Raw genomic sequence first — 12,278 nt, 5'->3', positions numbered from 1 at the left:
CATCAGCGATCTGACATTCCTCTTGCACATTGTTCACATTAGCCGATACATTTTGTTTTTGCACCATACTGAGCACATCCTTAAGATCTTGGGCCGTCTGTAGCCTTGTTTCTAAAATTTTATAAAGGTCATCTATCAGTTCCCACTTGTACACAATTTCCCTGTACTGTCTTTCTATTATTTCATTATTTTGAATTATTAAATGCTGAGCTTCTCCTGCTTGGCACTCAAGATTTTCTAAAGCAGCAATGCTCCTTTTCTGCTTAAATAGAAACGCTTGCTTTTTTTGAATCTCATGCAGATGCATCTGAATGGTTTTAATCTCTGCCCTGTTCTGTTTTGTTATTATTTCATTGTTTTTAAGTATTAAACCCTGTGCTTCTGCCACTTTGCACTCAAGATTTTCCAAAGCTTTCCTGAGATTTGTGTTGTCTTTATTTTGTTCACCTCTCTCACTTTCAACATTGGACAGGTCAACAGCAATGCTCCTTTTCTGCTCAAGGAGAAACACTTCCTTTTCCTGAAGCTCATGGAGCATCAGATTAATGGTTTCAATCTCTGCTGTGTACTGTCTTTCTATTATTTCATTATTTTTAATTACAAAACACTGAGCTTCTCCCACTTGGCATTCAAGACCTTCTAAATCAGCAATGCTCGTTTCCTGCTTAAGGAGACACTCTTGCCTTTTCTGAAGCTCATGGAGCATCATCTCAATGGTTTCAAACCCTGCCTGCATTCTTGTGTTATGAGATACCTGTGCCTCAGTCTGTCTTTGTGATGAATTAATGAATCTTTCCTGTGACATTTCTTTAAAAACTTTACACAAAGTGTCGAAAGAAAAAAAAGAACGCTTGTTGAATTCTTTAAATGTAAAAGTATTCCCTTTCTCAAAGAATACTAGTTTGCAAGAACAAATCGCTGTTTCTGAAAATGCTCCAAGTGAAACTGTGTTTAGGAAGGTGAAAGTGGGGTATTTAAGCATTTCTGTGGCGGCGACAGTGACGTCAGCGCTTTGATCTTCTTTGATCTTCTCATACAAAAGCGCTGACGTCACTGTCGCTGGAACCCATCAAAGTGGAGCGTTTGCATTCCGCGCATGCTCAGATCATGCGTATTGAAATGAACGGGAGTGTGTTTGGGTTTCAATTGTTTACCTCTGTTTTAGCCATTGCTTAGGCTTCGGTTCTTTGTTGTGCAAGAAAAACAACACCACCGCAACTATAAAAGTGTATTTTTAATTTTTATATTTGTTAAGCTTGAACAGCGAACGTTTCCTTTGTTTGTTTTTCCACTGAGCGTCAAGAGCAGACCGATGTTATTTGGTGCGTAAACAAAAACTCCAGTCAGTTTAGACCCATGGAGTCGGCTTTAGGTCTGAGCTTTAATTATGTTTACATTTTGATTTCTAAAAGACAATATACTAGTTATATAAGAAAAAAAGTGCTAAGTTTGATGAAAATAAGTTGTATTCCAAAACTGACGGATCATTTAAAGTATGAGAAACCTGTAATGAGGTTTTGAGCTGAATCTTTGCGTTGTGGGGCAGATTTTTGCAGTTTTTGCTGGTTTTTTGAACATGTTGTTTGAGGAATTGGTTGACTTTAATTTCTGTATAGAGTGCAGCAGAGATGAAATGTTTTGTTCAGAAAATATTGTTCTCAAATTAACAACTTTTTGTTTTGTTCTCTTACACATTTTCACTAAAGGTGCAGTGCTAACATTTATGCTATAAAAGAACTACACCAGAGTAATAAGACTTGAACTTCACTGTGAGAGCCAAAGGGAATGTTTAGGTTTTCTTTATTTGTTATGGTGGCACTTTAGATTTTCCCCGCACCTCAGATAATTGCATCCTGGGGTCGCACGTTATTTACCTGACGTTCTCAACACGGAGGTTGGGGGAGTGGTTTGGTTGCAAACTTTTCTGCTGACCGTCATTTTAGCACGTCAGTTAATACATTTGTACATTTGTTTTGAATCAAAGCGCAAAGTTTGTTGTTTTGTTTTAAAATAAATACGCAAACACAAATGGGACTAAGTGGCTCATTGGAGACACGTCACACATCCACATTTGCGGATGGAAGTCCCAACATTCAAATGTGTTTTATCGCATGCATCAGAACAATGAAGAGGATTTGTGGATATACGTTTTGGAGTCACGAAGCTTTCAGATAGTCGGACGCTGTTCTCAAAGGAGTTATTGGAAACGGCACCGCCACAGTGACACGAAAAAGATTGACGCAACATACACATCAGAAGCGGTAGGACACGCAGATTCACTCTGTGTATTATTGAATGTTTTGAACACAGTTTGTGTCACTGCTTGTCCATTGGGTACATTGGTTTGCGTTGTGTGCTTGCATGTGCTTGATTTGGCAAGCTGGAGGAAGCTGGTCTGATTTTGACAGCTTGTGACGCTGTGGATACTGCGCATTGTTTGCACGTAAGAAAAGCATTGGATATGACGTGGTTGAAATGACAATAAAAGCCAATTGACTTGACCATCTCAACTTTTTCCTTTTATTGGCTTCTTCTTTGCCGCTCTACCCGGAAGCGCAGCAGCCTGGAGACCACTCTTCAGTGTGGATGTTGTGACTGGTGTTTGGTGGAAAACATAAAGTAAAGCTGTTAGTTTAAGACCTGTGGGACTTTTATGTACTCCTGGGTCATTCCATCTCAGTCCATCAAACATTTCCATCAAGACTGTGATCACCAGTCTGTCTTGAATTAATTCCAGGGAAAGATGCACCAATTACTAGGAAATGTGCAGAAACGCCAGGACCTTATTTTCATTAGTTTTCTCCAATTTCAAGTGTTTTTTATCGTTGTATTAATATTCGATTATTTAGAAAACTGTCATAAGGGAGGAACGGACTCAGGCATAGAGCAGCTGAATTCAGAATAAAAGTCCCAAGTTTATTAACAACAACACGAGATGAAACTATATACAGTGCACAGGGCTGGGATTTCCAGGGATGCAAGGGAAACGGTTCCAAAACACACCACACGTCCGCTCCTCACTCTCCACTTTCACAATCCTCTTCACCACTCACGCTCTCGTTTACTCCACACCTCACTGCCAGACTCAGGGGAACAGATCAGGAAACAGAAATGGGTCCAGGAATCTATATACAAGAAAACGTAGTTACAACAGACTAGTACTAGTAACAGGGCTGTACTGACGAGTGCTACTGTTAAGGTTCAGATATTGAGGAGGAATCCAAAATAACCACCACTGATCCGGCCGTGTGCAATTAGACGGCATTTTAATGAATACACGCAGCGTGGAGCCAACACTGTACAGATTCAGTGTTGGACTCTCTTACAATAGTCAGAACCCAATATTTATAGGGGTGAAACAGTACAGCCCCCCTTTCTGTTGCCAGGCAGAAACCAAAACCACAATGACTTTTAACATAGTTTAAAAAGAACATCGTCGCGTCTCCATCCAGGTGCCTTCCTGTTGTCCCCGGACGCTCGCTTATCGGTCTGGAACATCCTGCAGCTGCTTCTCAAACAGTCACATATGCACGCACAATTTTGCAGTTGCAAGTAAAACACAAGATTAACTTTTACCTATATAACTGAGTCTATCTACGATGTGTGTGTGTGTATGTGTCAGCCTCTGCTTGCACTTTGTTTCACCTCTCAGCTCCCCAGCTAGACCTTGTAACCTTTCCACTAGACAGAAGGCCAGCACAACTGAAACTATGTGTGTGCATGTGTGTATGTCTGTCTGTGCGTGCACAGAGTTTGCATATGCTCTCTGCACCTTAGTTGACCTCAGCTTAAGCAACCAGGCTAAGGCTATCCTGTGTGTGCCGATCTTGACTTATATGTAAAATGTATAAAACAAATGTTCCAATCTAATACAACTACTTAAAGCTTAATCAGCGATAAATGCATACAAGACACCCTACTCTTAACTTGCACTTAGACTCTGGTTTCAGTTTCGCTTCTGCAAAAGCATACTCTGCACAAGCCTGTGTCTCCTGTCAAGACCGTGTAGGCCTAAAGTTAGACCTTCTCTTCTATAAAATAATGTGGCCAGGAAGTACGTATTCAGATTATAAATTTAAATCTCAATAATTCCCCCTTTTTGTGTTTCCCTAGAAACACAACACAATTCCTAGTTTTCACCCTATCTGTCCCCTCAAAGGGTTGTATATTTTCAATGTTTCCTCATTATTTTGTCATAATTACTTCTATCCACAACAAATAAATCAAACAAATAAGCTATGACCGGTCCTAAATCTACTTCCTTCACCCCCTTTTCACCCAGTTTAGTTTTCTTTCAATCCTACTTTAAACTCTTCCTGATTTTTGTTCATATATAGTCTTAAACAGCACTTATTGTAATCTACAACATTCTAACAGTCTTAAAGCACTGCTTTCACGCCCCCGCATATATTTCCTGCTGCTCCCCTTATCTGATCATCAACATCCTGTACTGTCGCAGCTGCATGTAACTCTCATCTAAAATCACATTTCACAAGAAAAATCATCATAAACGCCTATTCTACTAAAGGATTGAAGAAAAAAACAACCATTCTAATCAGCCAAGTGTAAGCATATACTTAATTACTCATCCTAGCTAAAAGCTCCCTAAACACAAGTTCTATATGTTAACCCTAACTTCATTTTAAACTCACATTTCCTGTGTTATTCCGGTTCTTGGTATAACATTTTATTTCACTTTGCTGCTCTTAATGTAAGGGTACATTCTAATTTATACTTTATCAGACTTAACCAAAATATATATGCTTTCCCCATTTACTTCTGTTTTAAAACAAAAAACTTGGTCACTTCACCAAGCATTTGTTATTCTGTAACTGCATTTTATATAATAAGACTAATTTAGAGCTGCATGTGTTATCGCAATATTTTACATGTCACACAGTTTAGTTACAAGCAAAACTCCTATTCAAACAGAGGCTAAATGGATTTGAGGCCTTTGGCCTGGAATCAATACTGTCATGTGTGGTTATGGACTCTATATGTCTGTAAGCGTGTGCGGCCTTCCATGCTCTGTCATCTTGCACAATAAATTGCTTGGACATCGCGCCAAACAAAGCTTCTGACCTTCAGTTATTGACTTGAGCAACATTTCTTTAATAAGCACAAAATGCAATGTGTATGAAATCATTTCTATGTATGTAATATTCAATGCTATTCCTTTGGGTCAGTGACACTTTTAACATCCTCATAAAAAGCTCTCCTCTACCCTAGAAATAAATCTATTTAATATCTGTTTCTAAAGCCTACATTATAACAGCTTATTCTACAAATAAAAATAAATCAAACATTTTCTACTCCTAAAATCTTCACTAGTTTTCCCCAAATTATCTAAGCCTATCTTTTATTCCCACAGTTTTCCTTTAAATTTGGTGTACAACTTCTCATGGACACCATTTATCTTCTGAACAGAATTCAGTTCATTTTACTCCTTTAACTTAAACATGAAAATAACAATTCCTGCCTCAGTTTTACCATATCTAAATTATCACAAAAAACCCCATAATTATAAACTCATCCTAAAACCCATTTCAAATTAAATCCCCCTTTTTATTTGGACTTCACATGTGTGTCCAAATAAAACTCAAAATGCATCACCCAGGCTTAAGAAATTAAAGGGAAAAAAGGTTAGTCATATCATCTCTCTAAACACTCAAACACTACAGCCATCCTCCTCCCAGGTATTTTGCCCTAAAAACCTGTGTTCAAGGAATAAAATCAATTTAATCATCATGACCCATCTCCTTGCTCCTTTCGAAATCTGGATCCTTGAAAATTCCTGGAAACAGAACTGTACTTTACATTTCATAACCAACTCCCCCTTTATGATCCAATCCGTGTTATAAGAAAGAAACCCCAACAAAGCACAATTATCAAGCAAATACATTATAAAAAATAGCAGCAAAAATAGCAGCAAAATATGAAACATGTGTTTCTTCTGTTAATGGTAACATGAGTTATAAAAAATAGCAGCAGAAATATCAGCAAAATACGAATCTAACCCCAGTCAGTAAAACAGAAATTCCCTCAAAGCAACTCAAAAGTCAGCATCCCCCGAATTAAGTCTCCCCCTTGTCCTGCTTATGACAAAAGCAAAACAAAGCATCCCATTTCTCTTCCTGGCATGGTAAACTGTTTGTCCACATTCATTCATCCCCTCTTTGGTCCAGTCACTCACATTCACTCACACGCATTCACACATGATGTTTGCTGATATCGAGCCTCCAAATAATCAGATACTCCACATCAGCAAAATGAGCTCAATCATTTGTTTTATTTCGTTGTCCTTTTTAAGAAAATAGTCCTTTAGGCTTTTGACTGGATTGAATCGCTACAATCCTTTTAGACAGAGACTCACAGCCAATCAGGTCCCCACGATGGACTCCTCTTCAGCCAATTACAATCTGAAAAGCCCACCCTACATTTTGTTCTCCCGAGAATTTTGTCAGCGCTGCTCACCCTCTTCCAGGCCTGCTTCAGAACAAAAATGAGAAAAAGAGAGCTGCTTATTAGCTCATCAAAGTACAAAACAAAATCACCTGACAGGTTTTTTCTAAGTGCACTACTACAAAAACTATGGGCCCTTTTCGACATGTCCATGTTTATTAAAACTCCTTCTATTAAAATAAAAACCGCAACCTCACAAATCTTAACCAATCCCAAATGTCACCCGTTCAACACACCGAAAACCCCGTCAAAAGCTGCACCGTTTTCCACACAACAATGTCTCCCTAGACACTTCACCATACTTAGATTCAGCATAAGATATACACCCATTACAACAACGTATCATCACTACATTATAAATTTCCTGTCCAAATCTGCATCTCTGAACAGACCTGACCACCATAATCAATTATCCTGTTACTTTACCATCATATATTTCGCCCAATAATCCTTCTCAGTCACTGCTCCGTTTGCTCACTGAAAGCCTGAGTCTCACACGCACACAGGAAGTGTCTTCTTCACCACTCACTCCAGCTAATTTGCATACTGAGTCATATCTCAAGAAGTTACTGTGACAAGAAAAATGCATGTTTAAACCTTATCACATCATTCAATTATTTTCATTTTCTTTCTATACTAATCACTTGCTTTGATCATTCAGCGCAAAAGCACTCCTAACTCACTCTTATAAAAACTACTTTAATCACTGTTCTGTTTGTTTTTTCCATAACTCACTCCCTTGTCATACAGCTTCTTTTGAGTCAACTTCAAGCTTTAATCTATCTTATTAAACATTCACACCCTTCTATCACTCATACACTTAGCAAGCTGATTTAATTGCATGTGTTTGTGTCCTTTAGCCAAGTTTAATCACTATCTTTGCATTACTCTTCACAAGCTTGTCTCTATCTTCTTAAGGTTAGTGCATTTTCTGTTTGTGTGGGTCATTTTGTATGTGTTGCTTTTCCAGTGATTCAGACTCCTTCACAATTCTCCAGTTAAACAGTCAGTTTTCTCCTTCCCCGAATTACTAGCCCAAACTTTTCGATTTCCCACCTTAAATAACAGCCCTCCTGGTCTTCAGCCAGGAGTTAGGGCTTGCTTTCAGGTTCCTGGACACATCATGCTGTGAACAATTCAACCAGAAACTTGCCTTAACATATCCATTGATGTTAACCTATAATTTCTTCCGACCGCTGCTGTGGAGAATTGGTCCAGGTCTGCTTTGCTCCTGAAAATAACAAAACTGAAACGTTTTCATTATTATCACGGGTACCTAAACGACCCATTTCTCTTTCTCTGGTCAGAAATACCAACTTATGTCATGTATGTAAGCGTGTTCTTCCTTGCGTTATGGGGTCATGTAAATGCAGTGTAAGCTGTTTCTTCATTGCATCTTACGTTATAATCAGGTTTAATTCATGCGTCTTTTCTCTGAGTTCTGGATTCAAACTATCTCACTTCTGCTTCTCTCCAAAAATACTTTCACATGTAACAATTTGTGCATGTGTGTTTTCTATCCATTAATATAGTTGTCAGTTATTTACTTTCATTATTTTACCTTTTCTATTGTTTACCTGTTTGTTGTGACGTGGTGGACCTCCCTAAACCATCATAAGTCCAGCCTTCAATTTCAACCCAATCATATCCTATATTCTCGCAGTCAAACTTGTCCTGCTTCACCTGACACCGGTCCCTCTCTTCACAGTGTCCTGTGCGGCCTTCAAAGCTCCAACAAACACAGTCTGTTTCTTCTCTGTTTTGATGTTTCAGTATTCTTCTTTTAAGTTGAGTTCCAGTCTGGCAAAATATCACGTTCAGTGCCTTCGACTCAGTGCCCCCCAGTCCAGTCACACTGCTCTTTACCAGCAACTGGGCATATTGCATCACGTGCTTTCATTCATACTGCTGGACTCATCAGTCGTCGTCAGTGTTAATGCTTTCACTTGCACTGCCTTTTGGCTGCAGTCAATTCTTCCATGATGTTCTGTCGGTCTTCCTCAGGAGATTAACTGTCCTTTAAGCTTCTTCTCAGAGTCCGGACAAAGTGACAGGTGAAGCTATCAACTTTTAGCCAAAAAAGTGGCCTGTTTTCCCAATTGTGTTAATCTACGCTTTTGCCGCTGTACTCAGGGTTCCAGGTTGAGAGAAGTCCACCTGTATTAACACACTAAAGCATACAATTAATATCCTTTTCATTTCTTTTCTCTTCTGTGCTTTCTCCACCCAGAGTTTAACTCGTCTCTCTCTCTGGGTTCTCTCTTCACACACTCCGTTCCTTTTATGGGCATGCAGCCCCGGTTACACACACACACAGGCACACAGAGCCATATTTCCTGTTTCTTCAGACTAATCTAACTCTTTTGTTTTTCATCGTATTTATAGTCTACAGACCCTCTTTAATTCTACTAAATCTTAATCTAAAATACACCTTTATTTCCTGCACACTTTTAACTATTCTAACCTCTTTCAGACATCATGAATCGTCTCACACACACTGCCTTTTCTCTCACACTTCCACTTTTTCGCTCACTCTACTATCAACCTCCTGAGTGTTATTATTACCTATTTACTTATTTTATACAAATCACGCACAGTCACTCAAATACTTACATCATTCACACAGTTAAAATCACTCAAAATACCCTCTCCAGCATTTGTGGCTCAAGATAGGTTACTACTTTACAATAATATATTGGTCTTAGGTACTGTACAATGCACTCAATCTATATATATCTATCAAAAGTCAGTCAACTCCTATACATCTACAGTAATCAATTCACACTCTATTTATACAATTGTAGTGAGCAAAACCAGCATCTCAGTCACAGGCTTTTAGCCATTTTCAAACAATAGTTATAAAGCTCAATCACACTCTAAACTGAAAGCAACACTCTCCATGCACGTCACCGCTCCTCATTTGCATTCTCACACACACACCGTGCATGTTCACAGACTCTCTAAAAATAACTCACAGGACCGTAGCATCCTGTCACTCAGTCAGACTCATCACACACCACTCTGTTTATACATAACTTTACACAGACGTCATATATACACAACTGCACAGATTTTCGGCCTAGTGGTTCCTAACAAATTTCGATAAATTTAACCTAACGGCTCCAACCGATAAAGTCCCAGACTTTTTTGCGTCCACTTCACCAGAACAGACTTTAACTGCTCCGTCCAGATTTCTAACCCTAACTTTAATTTACAGGTAGCCAAACAAGCGCAGAAATAGGAGACTTTAACTCCTAGCAGTTTTGAAGGTTCCCAACATTCCTTCCCCGCTGTCGACGGTACTATCCCTACTCGCCGGTAGGTCAAGGGTCAGCGTCCTGCCCAGGCGCAAGCGTTACCAAGGAGAAAATGCGCTTCTTAACAGACGCCGCTGTTGTTCTAGAAAGATTTGGAGTAATTTAAACCCACCATCTACACTCCCCAACAGGAGTAAGATTCAGGCCGACTTATCCTTGTGGACATAGGGGCTCCAACCCACAAAATGACCATCACAGAATACAGTCAATGATCAATCGGGCTCCAACCCACAAAATGACCAAATTCCCTACCACACTAAATTAGCAGCTCCAACTGCTTTAATTCTCTCGACGGCTCCAACCGTTCTTAATTCTCTCAGCGGCTCCAACCGCTTTTAATTCTCTCAATACTGTACTTTATTACTTTCATTATCTTAATGTCAATTCCATTAAATTTTCACCAAAATCGAAACAGACATTCACCAGTAATTTCCAGTGATTAGGCTTTAATTTGACATGCCCAATGTGACACCTTTTGGAAATATATTTTGTAACACCTACTTAGTATAGTAAGGTTAAGCTTATCAACTAGATTCGAGAGGAGTAAAATAAATTTGAGATAATTGAGTGTTGAACAGCCGGCAGATTTATTACAATGTTACAATGGTGCGGTAACCCAATGTAAACAACATAGAAAATTAACAGAAGATCAACAGAGAAGAGCGCTCTTTTGAAAATAACAACAAAATAAAATAAATAGTCCCTTTAGACCTGACTCCTGATGAACAGGATATTGTGAGTTCAATAGTTTCCGGAGAAACGATCCGTATGAAGTAAGCAGTTTTGCTCTTGCTTATCTGAAATCCTGTGATCCGAAGTAAGTCAGACTGTAGCTCTACTCCTGCATCCAGAACAGCTGGCCACACTGCTTTTGGATTCGCCAAGAGTTTTCACAGGGTCTGGCTCGCCATCCATATCCAGAACCACTTCAGATCCAGGATCACAAAAAACCAGTCTGCACATACAGTACAGAGCAATAAACAAAACAGTTCTTAACAGTTTTTCTAAATAAAATGAGATCTCATAACGTTTTCAAAATCAAGTACACTGTTGTTTTAACATTGTTCTGTCTCTATGAATTCCATTTGTATTGCTTTACAGCATTACAATCAATTGTATTTATATACCCCCTTTTTAAGGCATATGTAATCACATCATGAAATGTTTGTAACGTAACTAGTTTTAAATAACTTATTTACATGAATCAACCCATAACTGAAATCACAAAGTGCAGAAAAAGCACTGAACAATGTTCATGGCTAAAAGAAACGTGCATCCTGCATTAGTTTTGCACATTTGTGAAGATGCCCAATCAAATAGACAATAAAATAAGATACGACACCCCATTTCACATACAATTCAAGTACTCCGACTGGTTTTAAGCTTCTTAGACAATGCAGAATTCACACTGTTGCAGTATTTACCACATGTAAAATTAGCATAGGTTTTCCTGCTAACTTATCATCTTTAGTAACTCACCGGAGTTCCCAAGAAACAAACACACGCTCTGCCTGGTTTTGGTCGAGAGTAAAACACATAAAGGCCTCTGAAAAGTACATAACTTTAAGTTAGAGACTGTTAAAAATACTTTATAACACTTATTTTATATCGAAAGACTCACTGTGTAGCTTGTTAATTGCTCTCGGGTGTCTTGCTCCGTTTTGCCTAGCTTAATGCAGCAGCGTGCTTTTGTCGCATTCACTGAACTACGGAAAATCAAAGTGTGTTCAAGGGGTGTCGGAAATAATAATACAAGGTAAAACAAACAAAATACTAGTAACCATGTCTATAGGGGTTACACCCTCCCCCTTTGAATAAACATGAGTCCCTTCATGTACTTAAATTTTATCTAAACATCATAGATTTGAGTGTTTTCATAGCTACTAAACGACTCAAGAGCTTGGTTAAAGTTATCCAGAAATTGTTGTGCAAAGGATATAAGGGGTTGACCCAACTGGGGGTAATGAAACCGTCCTGGGGGTCGCTTTAATCTCTCAGATTTTCTCACTTGAGATGTTTCAGGAGTTATTTCAGGCATTTGGTCAACATGTATGTCAATGACACTTTCACTCTGCTCTGTGTTTTCTATCTCAACATCTGGTTCTCCTTGAACTTGGACAATATGATCCTCTCCCATGATGTTGGAGTGAGATTCCTCATTGAACAGTTCAGATTCAGTTTGATTTCTCTGTCCATGGTCAATCTCGTCCGAGATTGTCTCTATTGGTTGGAGCAAAGGGTTGTCACTTTTGAGCGTACATGAATCATTTTGAACTTCTGAGCTGGTTGTCACATTGGAATGGTTTTGAGTTTGGTCACAAATCCTGATAAACGTCTCGGTTTGGACTGAGGGATGACCTAAAATGCATTCATACTCCTCCTCAGACTCTGACATTTCTGTATCTTTAGGTTCAGAAGGGCTCTGACGAGTCTTAGGTCGACGTGGAGGTTTGGGCTTAGTCTCAACCTCATCCTCAATGTCTGAGAGATCACCACATG

The sequence above is a fragment of the Pelmatolapia mariae genome, linkage group LG7 (genome assembly GCF_036321145.2).
Source record: "Pelmatolapia mariae isolate MD_Pm_ZW linkage group LG7, Pm_UMD_F_2, whole genome shotgun sequence".
Taxonomy (NCBI): Eukaryota; Metazoa; Chordata; class Actinopteri; order Cichliformes; family Cichlidae; genus Pelmatolapia; species Pelmatolapia mariae.
The sequence above is the reverse complement of the archived record's forward strand: the minus strand, read 5'-3'. Positions refer to the sequence as shown.